We start from the raw sequence: 18789 nt of genomic DNA on the forward strand, positions 1-18789 counted from the left end.
TCAGTAAGGTAATGTTTTACTCTAAAGAGGCAGCCTAGCTTTTGGTGTTTCTTCTTTGTGGCATGGTGAAGGCAGAGATCAAATTTCAGGTGGCTGACTATAACCACACCTTGTAGACTGGTGTGGGATACCAGTTCTAAATAGTTTTTTTTTGAATGACAATATATTAAAGTTACATTTTAGGGAGGATACAGAGCTGGGAGTAAACAGCACTAGTTTATTTATTTATTTTTTGATTCAGAAGTAGTTCTGTGTTATTGAGCCAAACTTCTGTGGAGGAGGAGGATTTCTGGGTGATTGTTTGGCACATGGATAGTGTCCAGGCAACACATATTAGAGTGGAGTCATCAGCATAATGAACTATGATGACCTAATCGGCTGCTATGTTTAGGTCATTGATGAATACATTAAACGGTAGTTGTCCTTGAATGGAGCCTTGTGGGACTCCAATGGATGTAGAGAGGAAAGAGGAGAAGGCATCATGACATTTCATTGCTTAAGACCATTAGTTAGGTGATTATAAAAACAGTTAAGTGTGGAGGGTGATAGTTCAGAGGAAGAAGTTTAGCTAGGAGAATTTGATAATTGACTGGGTTGAATGCCTCGGATACATCCAGACATAGGGCTGAGATTCGAATACCTGAAATTCTATTGTGTATATCTGTGAATCTTAGAAGGGCAATGGTTGTACGTGATTAGGTCTGAAGCCATGCTGTAAGGGAGAGAGGAGGGTATGAGAAGTAATATTCGTAGTACGTTGAGAGTGCATACATATTTCCAGGATTTTGAATAAGGTTAAGAGAATGTTGATTGGTCTATGGTTTGAGAGCTCAGTTGATGAGCCACCACTATGGAGAGGTATGATATAGGATTTTTTACATAAGGTGGGAACGTATATTTCTTGTTTAGAGCAATTTATTACGATCAAGACAGGATATACAAGCCTATCTGCAGTGAGCTTGAGGTTTTGGGATGAAGGTTGGTCAGGGACAGTTGTTGTCTGAAAGGTGCAAAGGTATTTTTTAATTGTAGATATTGGCACTGTAGTAAGTGGGAAGGTCTGTTGTGGTGTCAGTGATTGGAGACGAATGGGTGGAGTTGCAGTGTTTTTGTTTTTTAGGAGGGAACTTATTGTATTTATAAAATATGAGTTAACCTGAGAATCAGTGGTTTGGGATTTATTGGTTGGGGATGGGTTAGGTTTATTTTCCAGGATTAAGCTAAGCATGTATTGATTTTCAGAAGTTTTTTTTTTTAATTGCTTGATGATGAATTTTGGGTGTTGGTATAAAGTTTTTTTTTGTCCTGTTTTATGCATTGTTTGCTGTGCCTATATTGTTTCAGGGTTGTTTGAAACCATAGTGTGCAGCCATGACTTTCAGGTTTTATATTTAAGTTGTACGAATTGCTTGTTTTTTTTTTGTTTTTTTTTTGGTTAACCAAAGATCTGGTTTCTGTTTTTTAATGGTGCTTGATCTGTTAGGATATTTAGATATTGTGTATTAAATGTGTCTACTGTTTCATCAAGGGGAATAGTTTTAAATGGAACCCAGTTGATCTGGAGCAGGCTGGAAGTAAAATTTTCTTTACTGAAGTTACTGAGGTTTCTGACTGTTAGAGTGATGAACACTGAGGGGCTGTTTGGGGTGTCTAATCATGTAGTTTAGCCGGTGTTCACTTAGGCTATTGGGTAGGATGCCCTTAGTGGCAACATTTTTGGGGTGGGTGTTAGAATGCAGTCTAGGGTGGGTTCTTTAGAAGTGGCATTGTTAATTCTAGTTGGAGGCTGGATCAATTGAGAAAAGCCATATAGCTGAATTGTAATTCATGTTTTTTTAAGGGCTATCTTTTTCTAGTCTCCTAGCAAGATGGTTTCCAGTCTTATATTGGCTGAGATCCAGGAGATGATCTCTTCCAAGATGGGAATGCTGTTGCCGGGTGAAATGCATAGACCTATGATGGCTAGAAATTTGTGATTATTCAGTTTGAGGTGTGAGATGAAAAGTTCAGCATTGCTGAAAGTAGATATAGTAAGATGGTAATTGGAGAGATCTAAAACATTTCTGTAGAAAATAGCAACTCCACTTGCTTTTATGTAGGTTCTATCTATTCTCAGTATATTAAATCTGGGTGGTAGTAATTCTGTATCTTTGATAACTGGCTTTAACCAGGTTTCTCTGGCTATGAAGAGATCAGAGGAGTAGTGGGCTATACTTGAATGACCTTCTGTGATTTTTTTTTAGGTTAATGTGTAGTATTTAAAGTCCTAAATGGTTCTAGCAGTAGCCTGTTGCTGTTTTGAGATGGGAGGGGGTGGGTAGGGTGAGGACTTGAGTTAAATGGATTGGTCTAGGATTGGGATGTATATCGTCTCTCAGTTTTATTGTTCAGTTTGCAGCATGGCTATTGAAGAGTCACTTATATTTGGATATGATTTTATACATGATTTTGGATAATGCAAGAACATGTGCTGCTTGCTTGCATTTCCAGGTACTAATGCAATTAGTCTTGAGTAAGATGGAGGAGATATTAGAGAACTGTGTTATGGTTCCCTGTCTTAAGTATTGTGTAGTGAATGTAGGTGAGTGACAGCAAGAGAGAGACTTGTGATAACTTATTGAGAGTGTCATTATATTGAGAAACGCTAGTCACAGATGATGAAGTAGTAGCATATTTAAAATTTAGAAGGATGGAGGGATGCATTATAAGTAGCAAAGATTAATTGGAAGGAGCAGAGTAAGATGGTAGGTAGGACTGATAGGTAGGTGCAGAGGCTGATAGGTAGGAATTATAGGCAGGTATAGAGATTGATAGTTAGGTATAGGGAAATATTGCTATGACTGGGGATGAATTTATATGATGAGGAGTCGGTTAGTGCAGAATAGGTATAGTAAGAGAGAAAAAATACTCATTTAATTGGGTATGGATGCAGATAGATTGAGGGTAGAGAGGCATAAGCAGTATAGAGACAGAAGGGGAAGGCTGACAGACCTTACAGAGGAAGAGATGAGAGATAAATACTAATCTGATTGTAGTATATGAGGGAAGATTTCAGGGATAAAAGGAATAGAAAACTTTGCTCAGGAACAAACTAGAGCTACAGCTGGGGAGGGGTCTGAGCAGGAGATGACAAAGTACAAAGAAGTATGGGAGTAAGAATAGCAGTTGGAAATGATGCTAAATGTTTAATGGGAATAGGGAAGCAGGGAACACAAACAGAAATGCTTATGTGATACTAGTAAAGTAGTTTGGGAAGGTATAGGGAGATGGTGTCACGAGTGATAGACTGTATGCAGGAAGTATAATGGCAGCGTGGGTGGGAGTTTGGGGTTGGGCATGGAGGCATAACAGGCTTCCAACCCTCAGGCCAGTTATTATAGGGAGCAATTAGTTTATATCCAGTGCAGAGTAATTAATAAAGAGGCACAACGAAGTGCAGTGTTTTTATGTAATGAATGCATGCACCAAGAAGCTAGGGAGATGAAGTAAGTGTCATATACTGTGAAATCTTTTGGTCAAAAAAACGGATAGTGGCCAACTTAGTAAATGGTCCTTGAGAGTGCAAGGACCAATCTTTTGAGGAGAACATCACAGCCAATTTCCAGAACAGGGTCAGCAAGTATTTGGTTAGTTAAAGTTAATATACAGGAAGATTCTTCATGTTAAACTTGCTTATATTTTGCAGTGAGAATATTCCCAGTGGAAAATGTCATGCAGGTTTGCCTTGTGGCAGAGTTTTGCTATTTCAAGGTCAAAGAATGATGTAGTGACCATAGGCTCTGAAAGGAAAGAAAAAAGAAAACACTTCACTAAACTGAAATAGTATATGGAGGCAATATAGTTAATTTATAGGTAGATAGCTTATTCCAAGAGGTGGAGAAAGGACCATGGTGTGTCACAGTAGGGGAATATGGACTATTCTAAGAGTAGAGAGGATGGAAGAAAGTTTAGGAATGTAAAGTCAAAATAGGTTTAGCAGGGGGTATACTGAAGAGAACCAAAATACTACACTGTATTACACTGTATAGAGCAGTATACAGCAAACTGTCAAAACAAAGCACTACATTAATAAGCACATTAAAAAAAAAAACATTACTTAGTAAGCATTCATTGAAGTAACCAGCAAGTCAGAAGACTGTTGCATAAAGAAAAGCATCATCAACTGAAATTATATGCATACTTGTTAAAGGGCACAGACTCAGCATAAGTAGAACTAATCCAACTAGGATAAAATCAGATACAATTACAGCACACTAGCAACGACTTTTCATTATTCTATGCAGCCTTAAAAGAAATACAAATGCAATAATACATAACACATCCAGTCAGGGGGTGACTGACTTGATGTAGAGAACAAAGTGAGGGGAGATTTAGCATTCTACTACAGTGACATTTTCGCCAGGAAGCAGTTATTACAGAGATATACTCTGGGATTCATTTACAAGCGTGTACACTTTGCACTAAGCCCATACGATGCCAGTATGTTTGCATGATTAGCAGCAGTACTGATTTAATATGCAGCTAATACAGAAGCCTACACTTTTAGCAGTACCTATCTGTGGCCAGCAAAAATATTAGCAGCCACATAAAGATTCATAGAAACCCGAGCACACAATGTAAAGAAAAGGTGCTGTCTGCAGGCAAACCTAGTGAGCGAACATTAGACAGCATAATACAAGACAAGGGCAACTTTAGTGAAATAATTAAGATGCAAGGAAGTTAAATAGAGAAATTGTGCTTGGATATCGGGATGAGTGCACAAACAAGAAGCAGGGGAAGCTAAATGGGGAAATTGTATTTGGGTAAGATGTGATTATTGTATAAAGAGCATATTGATGTACCAAAAATATTTCTGTTCACTGTATTGACCCATGTACAAAAATAAAATCAGAAATGCTGTCAAAGGATCTAAGAGGGACACCAAGCAACAAGGTAACAAAGGGAAATAAACACCAAGCAACAGGGTAACAAAGGGGAATAAATGTGATACATGTGTATTAAATGCTGATTTCAGAGAACAGTTAGCAAGGACAGTAGATAAATTAGTGTGCATTTGCATGTACTGCAGTTATTGCATCTCAGATGTATATACAGAAGCATATCTGTTTTAAATGACAATATGCTGTTTTCTTAAGTCCATCATGTATAAACTGAAATGAACCCTAGAACTGTTGTCATCCACTTCAGAAAGGGACACCTCTGTTCCATTTGTCAGCAGCTGTACCCATAGGAAGGTTACTGTATAAGTAAACGTACGTATTAGTAAAGCATGTGTTGTATATGAATGTAAATAATAAACAGGATTATAATTACACTCATAAAACCTAAGTATACAGTTGACAATGCACATGTTTTGTGGCTTGATCAGTAATATCTGTGCCCCTCACATGATTGTACTGAGAATGCCTACCTAGACATGTGGCAGATATATTGAACTACTCTGCCATTGTAATGTATACTGTGGTAGTGACTAAATGTAGCAAATGACATCTACATGGTTAATGTTTGAACACACATGCAGGTAAAAGAATATTGAGGCTGGCTTTGCCTTATGTGTATTTAGTAAACAATACTGACAGTTGTTATGGCAGTGTACACACCTGTGACAATGTAGAAATATAGATAAGAATCACAGACACCTGTGCAATCATTCCAATGCCTCTCAACTGTCCCTGATTTTCAGGGACGTCCCTGATTTTGGCTCAAATGTTAGCTCTGTCCCTCTTAATCCCTCCTAAAACTAGTGACTTTTGGAGGAAAGGTGGTGAATTACACTTAATGAATAATGACAATAATTAAGAGTTATAGACTTCTTTTACTTCAGAAAATGTGTATTAATTCATATGCTCTGATTCTGTCAATGTTTCAAGTTAATAGCACTAATATTTTAAAGGTGTCCCTGATTGCCCCTGATTTTTTCTTGACTTGTCTCTGATTCTGTTGAAATTTGTCCCCGATTGGTTGAGAGGTCTAATGCTAGTACTAAGTGATGAAAAGAAGCATTTTGCGAGCAACACGCGTGTTGTCAATAGTAGAAGGTTAGTGTGCATTAATGCACACTGTGTAGCTATATAGAAAAATACTGATGGACATGACACATGCACACAGATGTCACATTCAACAGGATACAACCAGAATAATGATCCGATATACATAGTACCATTTGTGTAACTATAGCATATATGACATACATATATGTACAATGAGTCATGCTAATATGGCATATATGAAGTTGCATTTAAATCAAAGTTCCATTCAAGTGAAGTCCATCCCCTGACAGATGGGTTGCATTTCTAATGCAATGATGCATAACATAATGCCTAGGATGCATTTCTCAGTATATTATAAATGTATATTTAGCCTACGCAAAACATGGGCAAAATTAAACTCCATGCCAGCCGTATACTTTGAAGACATGAGCTAACGGGCAAATGCAGCAACTGTCAGGCTAAATGTTTCTGTGACTATGATGCATTTGTATTAATGTAAGCAATGATATAACATGTGTCCTTCATGATGAAAGTGCCATACCACTCATGCTAACCTAAATGAGTGTATTAAAGTATAGAATTTAATGCAGTATATTGCAAATGATATATATCCCTGAAGTGAGCCTTGTGAAGAAGAATATTATGAAATGCATGATGGTACAATAACGTTCACCACACATAGGTGAAGCATTAATGGGAATTTTTAATTGACCTGTTGTAGAGTTACATTGCATATATACCAAATGTACACTGGTGTGTAACAAATGTTGTTATCCTACATTTGTAGGTCAGTAGAAACTGCATTGCATGGAAGGAATCAAAGCCAATGTTATAGAGGATAATTCACTTAAGACCTGACCAAGAACAAGAAATTACAATAAACATCTCATTAAAAGCAGTAACTAATGGTTTCTTTGCTAAACGTGTATCTACTACATCATAATACTGAGCATGCTCACAAGGAATTGCAATAAAGACTGCCATAACTTCAACTAACAAGACAGACTCATAGCACAGGTTCACTCACACTTTCTCCTGATGTTCCAGACATTACGAAATATTATATAATATGTGAATGTGTTTATGAAGACATGCAATAAAGATCATTTTTTTTGGAAAATAAGTAATGCCTGTAAGCAATCACTGACATAATCAGCATTTGACTCTTGCCAGACTTGAACATATGCCAGGACAAATCACAGACAGATGTGAATCAGTCATTGAAGCTACAGAAAGCGGCATATCAGTTGTGTCATAAAGAACACCCTTGTAGGGATTACATCAGTTTCATATTATAATGGTTATGGATCATAGTTTCATAGTTTCTTAGTTTAGTACTAGGCTATCTGCCCTGGGGCATTTGTAAGCCTAGACATAGTGATGTGGCTTTCGCCACCCCATGAAATGGTACAAAAATGCACAAAAATGCACAGAATAGATTTAGAATACTGTGCCTCTGTCTAGTAGTGACACAATGAAGGCCCCCTTATATAATAGAATTAGTTTACTGTGCCCCTGTCTAGCAGTGACACAGATGTGACCCCTGGGGTAAACTTACGATCTCCCATCCACTCATCAAGATTTCTCTTGAAGAGAGTCAGTGAGGGGCTCTGCCTAACATGAACTGGGATCTTGTTCCAAAGCATGGGAAGCCTCTGGGTTATGAATCTATCCCTCCAGCATGTCCTATTCATACTTGTGCTGAGGTTTAAGTCTTTAGCTCTCGTGGTCCTGATGGATTTGGATTTTTTGAGTTGGAGCATGTCCATCAGATTCTGATTGGACATGGCCTTGTACGTCAGGCAGAGATCACCTCTGAGCAGGCGGTATGCTACTGAATAGAGCTGGAGTTTCTTTAGTCTGGCAGAATAAGACATATGTTGGAGACCCTTGATCCTCTTGGTGAGGTACTTTTGTGGTCTCTCCAGCTGTTGCAAAGGTCTGGTGAGGTACATACCAAATGGGGCATTGTACTCAATCATGGGTCTGATGAGGGAGGAGTATAGGGGTACAATGACATCCTTGGATCTGGATGTGAATCCCTTCATGATGAGGTGTGCAAGGTAGAATGTTTTTCTAACCACTTTGGCAACGTGGGTGTCAAATGAGAGGTCGCTGTCGACTTGGGTCCCTAGGTCTCTGATTACTTTTTCCATACTCAGTGGGTTGCTGTCTATGTGATAATTTGTGGGTACTTTGTTTTTCCCAAAGGGATGACTATACATTTTTGGCATTTAGTTTAGGGCCGTGACTCCGGCACCAGTTGTCCGTTTCTGTGAGGCCTTTTTGTAGGATGTATGTGTCCAATGGTGTATCGACTATGGCACCTAGTTTGCAGTCATCTGCGAACTTTGTCAGCCACAACCCTCCCATGTTTGCTTTAACATCTGAGAAATAAATGCCGAACAAGAGGGGTCCCAGGACAGATCCCTGTGGGACACCACTTGTGACTGGCTTTGAGTCTGACATTGCTCCAGCGATTTTAACTTTATGGGTTCTGTCCTTTAGCCAGTTTGCAACCCATCTAGTGACATAAGAGTTTACATTTAAGCTGGTGAGCTTATCTATGATGCCTGAGTGGGGTATTGTGTCGAAGGCCTTAGCCAAGTCCAGGTAGGCTGTATGGACTGCTTTGCCCTCATCAATGGCTCTAGTGACTGTTTCAAAAAAGTCAACCAGGTTCAAAAGGCAGGATCTGCCCTTTACAAAGCCGAACTGGGTGGGGTCAAGTGTCTGTAGGTCCCCTATGTCTCTGTTTATGAGTTCCATAATGATTCTTTCCATAGCTTTGCAGACCAGGCTGGTTAAGCTTATGGGGCGGTAGTTCCCAGGGTCTGTAGAGGTACCCCCCTTGTGGAGTTGGACCACTGTTGCTGTACGCCAGTGTTCAGGTACATATCCTGTAGTAAGGCTAAGGTTAAATAGCATTTTTATATGCGGGTTTAGCTCCTCTTGGAGTTCACGTAGCACGCAACCCGGGATACCGTCAGGTCCCATTGATGCTGTGTTTTTAGCTTTGTTGAGGGCGGTTCTCACTTGGACATCTGAGATGACAGGGATATTACATTCATCTGGGATAAGTATTTCTTCTTTAGGGGGTGAGGGAGGGGAGAAATTTGCACTGAACCTGTCAGCCAGAATGTTGGCAATATCTGTGGGTTCAGTGTATCTTTTGCTGTTGTGAACTAACTCTGAGCATATCTGAGGGTTTCCGCCCAGGTTTCTAACATAGCTGAAGAAGGCTTTGTGGTTATCTTTAGTGTCCTTAGCGATTTTTCTCTCAAAGTTGGCCTTGTATGTTTTTATAAGAGAACGTAGTTTTCTGCTAATGTTGATCAGAGATGTCTTCCCTTTATGGGATTTTGCTCTGTCGTGCAGTAGCTTCCTTCTTTTGTTATACAATTTGTTAATGGCTGAGGTCCACCTGACAGGACACTTGCCTTTGGTGGAGAGGGACTTGGATTTATTTGGGATTGCATGATCCATGCATTCTTGGAGATGTCCATAGAAAGCATTTGTGAAGGATTCGGCATTGTGGGATGTGGTATCCACTGGCCCAGTGGGCTTAAAGGATACCATCTCAGTCTTAAGAAGAGTGAAGTCTGCTTTTGAGAAGTTTTTCACTGTGGTCTTTTGTGCTGGGGGTGGAGGTGGGATATGTATATCCAGGGTGATTAGTTTGTGGTCAGATCTCACTAGTGAGATGTATACCTCCGGTGTGGAGCATTTTGTCCCCATGTTTGTGATGATCAGGTCTAGTATATTATCTCCCCTAGTGGGAGAGGTGACTAGTTGTTCCAGTGCATTTGAATTTATGAATTCCAGGAACCTTTGGGCTAGGGTGTTAGGGCTAGAATAATGTACCCGATCTATGTTTGGGTAGTTGAAGTCTCCCAGTATGATGGTATTTTGTGATACATTCATATCCTCCAATGTCTTCAGGAAGGCTGAGTGGGGTTCCTGAGATTGGGAGGGTGGTCTGTAACATGCTGCCAGTTGTATAGCAGTTTTGCCTATGGTTAGTTGCACCTGTATGGTCTCTGATGCTTCATGTGTTGCTACTAACCTGGAGGTGTGGGTGTCCTTGATGAATATGGACACTCCTCCTCCCTTTGTGGTTCGGCCCGGGTTTTGGGGCCGAAAAGCATGATACGAGATATAGCCTGGTAGTGCTGGGGTGCTCTCAGGAGCCTTGAACCAGGTTTCAGTTACTGCACAGACGTCGATTTTCTCCATACTGAGGAGTGCATCGAGTGCCTGCATCTTGAGATTTAGACTTCTGACGTTGAGCAGCATTACCCTTAATTTTTTTTCATTTTTGTTTTCTAAGGAGGTGGGTTTGTCTTTTGAACCTTACCTAAAAAAGGCACTATGGGGGTGGCAAGAGCCTTGGCCAATATCCGGAAGCCCAGTGGTGACAGGTGCAAGCCGTCCCTTGCGAAGCAGCATGGCTTGTCCAACATGTCATCCCAGGCAGACAGACATTGGATCCCCTTAGAATGACACCAGTACTTGAGCCAATTATTAAAGCTGATCATCTTGTCTTTCTATTGTGGCATCATTCTTGGTGAGGGCAAGATGCTGTTCAGGGTCAGGGTCATACCAGCTTGGGCTACATAATCAGAGAGCTCCTCTATGTCTCTTTTCATGTAGTCCAGGGAGGTACGTCTCAGGTCATTCACGCCAGCATGGACAATGACGGAGTCATATTTGTACTTGCTTTGGAGTGACCTGAGTGCGTATGTTATGTGGTGGATCCTAGCTCCAGATAGGCAGCTCACAGTCACCCTCTCCTTGTTCAGCCTGGTAAGCAGGACATCAGTGTGTCTGACTATAGAGTCACCTATTACTAGTGTATCAGGCATGGTGTTTGGCCTTAAGGGCTGTGATTGGTTGACACACTGATTTATTGAAGTATGTGTTGCATGTGTTTTGTTTTGAGGTGTGTGACATCTTAAAATGCAGCCCTCTCACTGTGCCATAAGGGCTGTGATTGCTTGACACACTGATTTATTGAAGTATGTGTTGCATGTGTTTTGTTTTGAGGTGTGTGACATCTTAAAATGCAGCCCTCTCACTGTGCCATAACTAATTTCTTTGATAAGCCACTTCTGTATAGTACTATTATGTGCCAGATAGATGCCACCACATTTAAACTCCTGTCAATCATACTACACACTCTTTAGAGCTGTGTATTGATTGTGTCTGCCACAGAAGATAGTAATAGAGCATGCACAATATAATGGAAATCAAGGTGTGAAGTAATAAAGGACTTGATGTTAAATTATGCAATAAAAATAGGTCATAGTGATGAAAAAAGAAGGTAACTATGTTATAGATACAACTGTGAACAGTCAAATATTAGTGTTTCTTGGCAAAGCTGGTCTTTTCCACAGACACACACAGTCCCAGATTCACTCTATCTGTGTAGATATGCTGTACAAGTCAGTACTTATTGTTTGTACCACAAGAGCATTCACAACACAAGGACCTCCATACACCTGTTTCACTCCTATGAAATCCAAAGGCACAAGGATCCCAATACAACTGCTTCACTGCTATGAAATTCCAAAATGTATTCAAAGTGATTTGTTTAACATTAAAATGGATAGAAATATCTCGATGCAATGGCGTTTGTGTCACTTCACTATACTCACATAATGTTGTCCTTTGCTGGAATTGAACAGCCACCTATGCAAGACCACAGGATATCAAAATGTGTATGAATGACATGCACCACAGTGAAAATCTTAACACAATTGTGAGACTCCACCTATGTGAGGAATGTGTTGCAAAACAATTGTTTGAGGTAAAAGGGATGGGAAGGCCTCTGACCTTGTAATGCTACACATTACACTTATGGTTGATGTCATTCATAAACAGACACAATCATTACATTCACTCACTGCAGGTTTTTAACACCTATCTATGCAACCAAAGAAGGTATGTGTTATTGTGGAAAGTGAATGTGCTACAGGAAAAGACATGAAGATTGTAAGATACATGTGTAGTTGTAGGCATTACATAATCTTATTGCTGCAAGGCATATGTGGGCATGTAATATGCTTAAAACTGTGGTTTGGTCTATTTCATTGTCAGACAATCTTGCATGATGGTATATATAATCAAACACATGTGATGTATAATGCAGACATCGCTGTGTCAATTGAATCCCAGTCATGCAGAACATGTACATAATTACAGATTCGAACATGGGGCTTAATAAGGCAACAACATACAGAGCACTGTCTCAATTCATTATGCCAGAAGAAAAGGCTTACTGCTAATATTACAAATAGCAAATTTAATAAAATGGTATCTTCATTCTTAAACAAAGCATATGTCTGTGCAAAATGGACAGAAATTCTTCTGTAAGGAGTCTCCAGCTATGCATGTACACAGCGGATAGGCGGTTGATGACATTGCTACTGACATTCACAGTGATAGTTACCAGGGCTGTGGATGAAGGTAAGGCAGTGCATACAGCCTACCTTGATCTGGCCAAGGCCTTTGATACCATTCCTCACTCAGGAATTATTGATAAATTCACCAAACTAGGCATCAACCCCTATATCACTAGGTGGATTGGAAAATGGCTCACAGATGGAACACACAGTGTGAAAGTAGCGGACTCCAAGTCAGACTGCTGACCAGTCACGAGTGGAGTCCCACAGGGATTGATCCTGGGTCCTCTCCTGTTCGGCATCTTCTCAGAAGTCCAGGCCAACACAAAGGGACTCTGGCTGACCAAGTTCACAAATGACTGCAAGATGGGAGCCATAATTAACTCCCCAAGTGATGCAGACATCCTACAGAAACTCCTCACTGAGTCCAATGACTGGTGTCTAAACCATGGCCTTAAGATTAATGCCAAAAAATGCATCATCATCCTTTTTGGTAAAAACTCAATTCCCACTAATTACCACATTGATGGGAGCCCACTGAACACTGAAGGCATTATAAGAGATCTGGGGATGCAGGTTGACAGAAACCTCTCCTTCGACCACCACATTGCCACTGTGGTCAGAAAGTCCTTCTATGTGGCACATCTCATTAGCAAGGGTTTTGCTTCTAGGAAGAAAGAGGTCATCATCTCTTTCTACTCTTCCCTCATTAGACCAGTCATTGAGTATAATACCACATTTGGCATTGTACCTCACTAGACACCTGCAGCAGCTGGAGAGGCCACAGAAGTACCTCACAAAGAGGATCCTAGGCCTTAAACACATGTCCTACATGGACAGACTCAAAAGACTCCAGCTATTCTCTGTCTCATATCGCCTAATTAGAGGCGATCTCTGCTTGACTTACAAAGCCATGTCTGACCAGCTCTGTTAGAAATGCTACATCTAAAGAAATCCCAATCCCTACACACCACATGCTCCACAAACCTCAAGCTCATTACCACAATCAACAGAACATGCTGGAGGGACAGGTTCCTCACCCAGAGACTGCCCATGCTCTAGAATAGACTCCCCATACATGTCAAGCAGAGCACCTCACTGGCCCTCTTCAAGAGAAATCTTGATGAGTGGATGGGTAAAAGAACATTCACTACGGTGATCACTCCAGTGGCTCTACTTGATAGAGGAACTGGGAACTAAGGTCTGGTGGCCTGATGCCAAGGCACTTCTATGGGCTAGGCTTGTAAAGGTTCCAGGGCCATTAGTCTAGTACACACCTATGAAATGAGTGTAAGGAGTATTGGCTAGATTAGAAATGGTCATCCAACTAAGATCACAAGCTAGAGAACACTGCACATATCACAAGCACCATACTAGATGCTGTTTTGCAACTGTGGCAATTCACATTTGAAGAGATGACATCACCATTGTTTAATAAGATGATGTTTCTGCTAAAAGGGAAAGGAGGTGGTCAAGAACCATAATAGAACTGTACATTTGCACATCACATATGTTTTCTTTAGCCTTTTCTACACAGCATAAGAGAGAAACACACAGACTAACCACAATGGAACTGTACATTTGCACATCATGTATGTTTTTTTTAGCCTTTTCTACACAGCATAAGAGAGAAACACACGGACTAATTAATCAGTGATTTAAACTACCTATGTATCTATTTACACAGCCTAAAGAACATAGTATCAACAGCCAGTGGCACAGGAAAAGTTAAGTTATGATAGCTGTGAGATAATGCATTTTTTGAAAGCCTTACCTAATCAGTGTGTTTACAAAACTGCCTTTTGTCTGGAATGCTAAAAATTTATAGGTCAGCCCCCTGCCATTGAAATATCTCCTAAGTGGAAGTGTCTATGTCTATGGATTTGAAACAACTATCTATCTACTTACACAATCTAGAAAACACATTTCAATTGCAAGTGCCTCAGAAGTCTGACCTCTACAGGGAGAAAGTGCACTTTTGAAGCGACATCAGTGTGTTATATTAAAAATGTTTGTGCTGACAGTGTAAGGGAAGCCCTCTCCCCATGTAAATGTTTCTACTGAGATGAACTGGACATAACACATAATTTGTTGAAGCTATACTTACCTGATAGAGGCATATTGGCACGTTCATTACTGTTGGGAGGGTGAAGGGGTTCTTGCCTCCATGAAAAAAAGTTTTAAGAAGAAAAAATATCACTCTTCTCTTGTGTTTTCAGTTTTTGTTTTTGGCATTTCAACGTTCTGCATTTCAAATGACAACATTTCAATAGGGAGACATTTTTTGACAAGGCAGATACATAATTTCAAAGGGAATTGCTATTTGTCATGATTATTACTTGAGAGTTATGTTGATGTAATGCAGCATATATATATATATATATATATATATATATATATATATATATATATATATATATATATATATACAGTTTCCACATGTCACATTGCTGTTTTTTTTGTTGCCACAATTTACAGAATGCCATATTTCACCTTATACATATAACATGCTGTTATTAATACTAAGAAAAGTTGAGTTTCCAAGAACCACACATTCATAAGGAAAAATGTGAGTCAATAATTATTCTGAATCTCTCATTAAAATAATATGTACAGTAGATATATGGATGAATGATATATATGCATCAGTTAAACTAATAATTCCTGTCATAAAACCAAAAAGTGTTTGCAACAATACAGTTTTTGTTGACCTTTCTTTTGTTAGCATTATTCCACTTTTATGCTAGTTTGACAAAAATGCAATGCCATTTGCATGTATTTGGATATGTGAGTTTATTATTTAACTGTTATGCACTTCATATGAATTACAGACAACAATTTGCTACTGAGAGGAACACTAGATCATAAGCATTTAGTAATACAAATGTTATTAAGGGTTCCTTTCCTAAGACAGTCAAAGTAATGCCCTATTTTACTTTATTCTCCCTAACACACCCTCAGGAAATGTGCATCTAAGTACTGGGGGTATAAAAAGTTAATTATTCCTGCAGTTACACTAATCATTAACATTTGCAAGCCTTTAGCAAGTAACACTTCTCAATGCTTGTTCTTGTACTGCTAGGGCAAGTGCATGGAATTGTGTAGCTTGTTACACCACATTTACCTTCCCAGCAGTTAGTGCAGATTGTTATATCCATAAATGCTAATAATTTGACATCTGATTAGTGTATTCACAATGCTCACAGAGCTGAGTCTGCACTTTATAATCTAATCATAAAGGTAAGGCACTTGTATTATAGTACTAACAATTCCTTTGTCTTCTTTCAGAGCTGAATTTCTGTAAAGGTATGTTGCTGATTATTACTAAGAGATTTGTTTTGTCATTATGGATGCATTACATTTTGCAGTACCGTTTGTTGTCTGCATTGCTTGTCGAATGCTGTTGTCTCGGTCATGTATATAAGTTATTTCTTTTATTGAAAAAGTGTATCTTTTATAAATGTTACCTGCCATTATAGAAACATTTCTGCAGGAATCTCAACACTTGCTGAAAATTCATGTTATATTAGTATTGACATCATCAGGGTGTTTACATTTGTAGTGTGATATACATCTGTCTACCATCAACACATCCAACTAATTTGTAATTAAGTAAAAATAGCTTTGTAATGTTGTTGTGTGGTATGGAGTTATGCAGCTGCTGTCAATGTAGACTTTTTTCCATGCTTTTAATTTATTTTGTTTTGTTGAGGGAGTTACATTTCAGTATTACCTTTGAGTGTACTCCTAGAGAACCTAACATTTTACTTTAGTCTTGTACATGATGCCTGAATAAATTCATACATATTTCTTTTGATAACACTCACATTTTCTGTATAAAAACAAAAACAGCAAGGAAAACAAATTAACTTCTTCTTATTCTTTAATAAAGTGAAGTGCTTTTCGTTTGCTAAATTGCAAACTTCATCAGACAAAAGAACAATAAAACACAAGTGCCTTAAATACCATTATACAGCTCCTATCCCCACCCAAATTCAACTGAAAAAGGAAATGATGTCATGATTACATTAATCATTTGCTAATGAAATATAGAGCATACTATTATTTAAATTAAACTTGCACACCTCCTACAACAAATATTATGTATAAATATATAAAAAACTTGTACTGAAGGAATGATAAAAAATTAGCTTAAAAGACATAAATATATAACCCCTATAAAGCAGCATGTCTACTACAAAAAATACGTATTTAAATACATTTCATCTAAACTCATTTCACCAAAACCAAATCACCTAAAGTTCATTTCACCTAAAACTCATTTCACTGACAAGTAGTACAATAAGGCAAGTCCTTTTCCCCACTGTAGTGCAATCCTGGTGTTAGTATATATAATTGGGGGGGGGGGGCATAATCACCTTCTGAAAATTGTTACAGATAGTCTCATCATCGATCAGCCTCCAATTCTTTAACGTTATTGCCTTTATTTCATAAAAATGTACACTAAAAGATGTAATAAAAATTATATCTCATGTTGGCTCAATGATAGGTAAAATGTATTTAAATACATATTTTTTATAGGCGACATGCTTTATAGGGGTTATATATTAATGTCTTTTAAGCTAATTTTTTATCATTCCTTCAGTACAATATATTTATATATAAATTTTTTTGTAGGAAGTGTGTGTTTAATTTAAATAAAATTATGTTTTATACTTCATTAGCAAAGAATTAATGTAATTGTGACATCATTTTCTTTTTCAGTTGAATTTGGGTGCGGGTAGGAGCTGTATAATGGTGTTTATTGTTCTTTTGTCTGATGAAGTTTGCAATTTAACAAACAAAAAGTGCTTCACTTTATTAAAGAATAAGAAGAAGTTACTTGTATTCCTTGCTGCTGTTTGTTTTTATACTCACACTTTCTGCTTACTTATCTTTTTTTTCCTCTTATGTTTCATCTCATACAGGCCAATGAGACTCAAGACATCTGGTCCCCGTAAATCTGCATACAAAAATGCTAAGAATGAAGTCATCATCCAGGCACTACAAAGACATGGATACTTCCTGTTAGACAAGGAGCTGACAAGTCCTCCTGGGACCATATCTGGGAGCAGACGGTCAATGATAGTAATGCAGTTGGAAGACATGGCTGGGATAATGAAAAACTAAGACATCATGCTAATGATATGATTATGAACACCAAGCAGAGGGCAGCTGTAATTGCCCAGGAAAGGATGCCTTCTGGTGGTGGCCTACTACTGGACCACCAGTAATTTCCTGTCCATTTCCACAGATCCAGACAGCTCATCAGGAGGTTCACAAAGATTCAGTGATGTTGGTGCTGAGATGGAGGACAACCAAATTATGCCTATTGATGAACTTCCAGATATGCCATATAAGAAATCATTAGTCTTAAATTTATATAATATACATAGAGAAGGAGAGTGTACAAGTGCACATGAGAGAGAGAGGGGGTGGGGAGAAGAGAGAGAGATTAGTGGATAAGGATATGGGAGACAGGATTTTTGTATGAGTTGCTTCTTATTAACCAGATGGAAAGTGGATTTTTTTGTTTATTGTGTTGCTTGCATTGTGATACTTATCATCCATCTTTAATAACCATTCCTTCTGTCTAGTTGCATCCTGTACTGATTTTGCATGATCATCTGCACATTGTAATCATATATTTGTTCCTTATTACAGTACATAAGTAAATTTATGTGTACATTAAAGTCCTTTTTAAATTGCATTTGCATCTAGTATTGTTTAAATTGTTTTCCATAACATGTTTGACACTTTTTTATTCTATTTCTCCCTTTTTGTGTTACTTGCTTGTTATCACATGTGGTCCTGACACCAGCACTTAGGAACTCCTACCGGTTGATGTCAGAGTATTGGTAGCCTCAGATGATGATGGGGGGGGGTGATGATGGGGCACAGTTTGAGGTTGTAGTGGATTAGTCTCACACTAGGTTGTGGCTCCCACATACCCTGCCCTTATTTCATATTTTGTATGCCTACTCATACCCGTGACACAGACTTTTCAGAGACAGATCAGGCGGAGGGTGACACAGTTCATAGGTTCATAGATTAGTACTAAGCTAACTGCCCTTGCGAGCCATTTTAAGCCTAGCCAATTATCCCTTGTGAGATTCAAACCCTGCTGATTTGGCAATGTGGTTACTCCAGTTGCAGAGCTGTCTGAGCCTCCCTATAGCCATTGTGAATCAAAGTTACTACACAGGAGTGTTGCTGGAGGTGCTCAGTGGAGGACTGGTGTGTCAGTAGATGCCATGCAACTTTTATGAAATGTCATCTTGGACATACAGGCATGTTCAACCAGAACCTCAGATGAGATAGTGTGAGTAATAAATGTTGTACATTCTGATGTGTGAGACTAACTCCTTGCACTGATTTTAGTCATGACTTTTTTC

The 18789-nt window shown here is 38.8% G+C and overlaps 1 long non-coding RNA gene across 1 annotated transcript in view; it reads left to right on the forward strand.

The window, feature by feature from the left end:
• LOC122799904 overlaps window positions 1-18104 on the forward strand; it is a 210262-nt gene extending 192158 nt beyond the window's left edge. Inside the window, exon 3 of the long non-coding RNA XR_006364511.1 lies at window positions 17323-18104. This is a non-coding gene — a long non-coding RNA (uncharacterized LOC122799904). The remainder of the gene's footprint in view (window positions 1-17322) is intronic.
• The last annotated feature ends 685 nt before the right edge of the window (window positions 18105-18789 follow it).

Source organism: Protopterus annectens, chromosome 4.part0 (genome assembly GCF_019279795.1).
Source record: "Protopterus annectens isolate FY-2018-M chromosome 4.part0, PAN1.0, whole genome shotgun sequence".
Classification (NCBI taxonomy): domain Eukaryota; kingdom Metazoa; phylum Chordata; order Ceratodontiformes; family Protopteridae; genus Protopterus; species Protopterus annectens.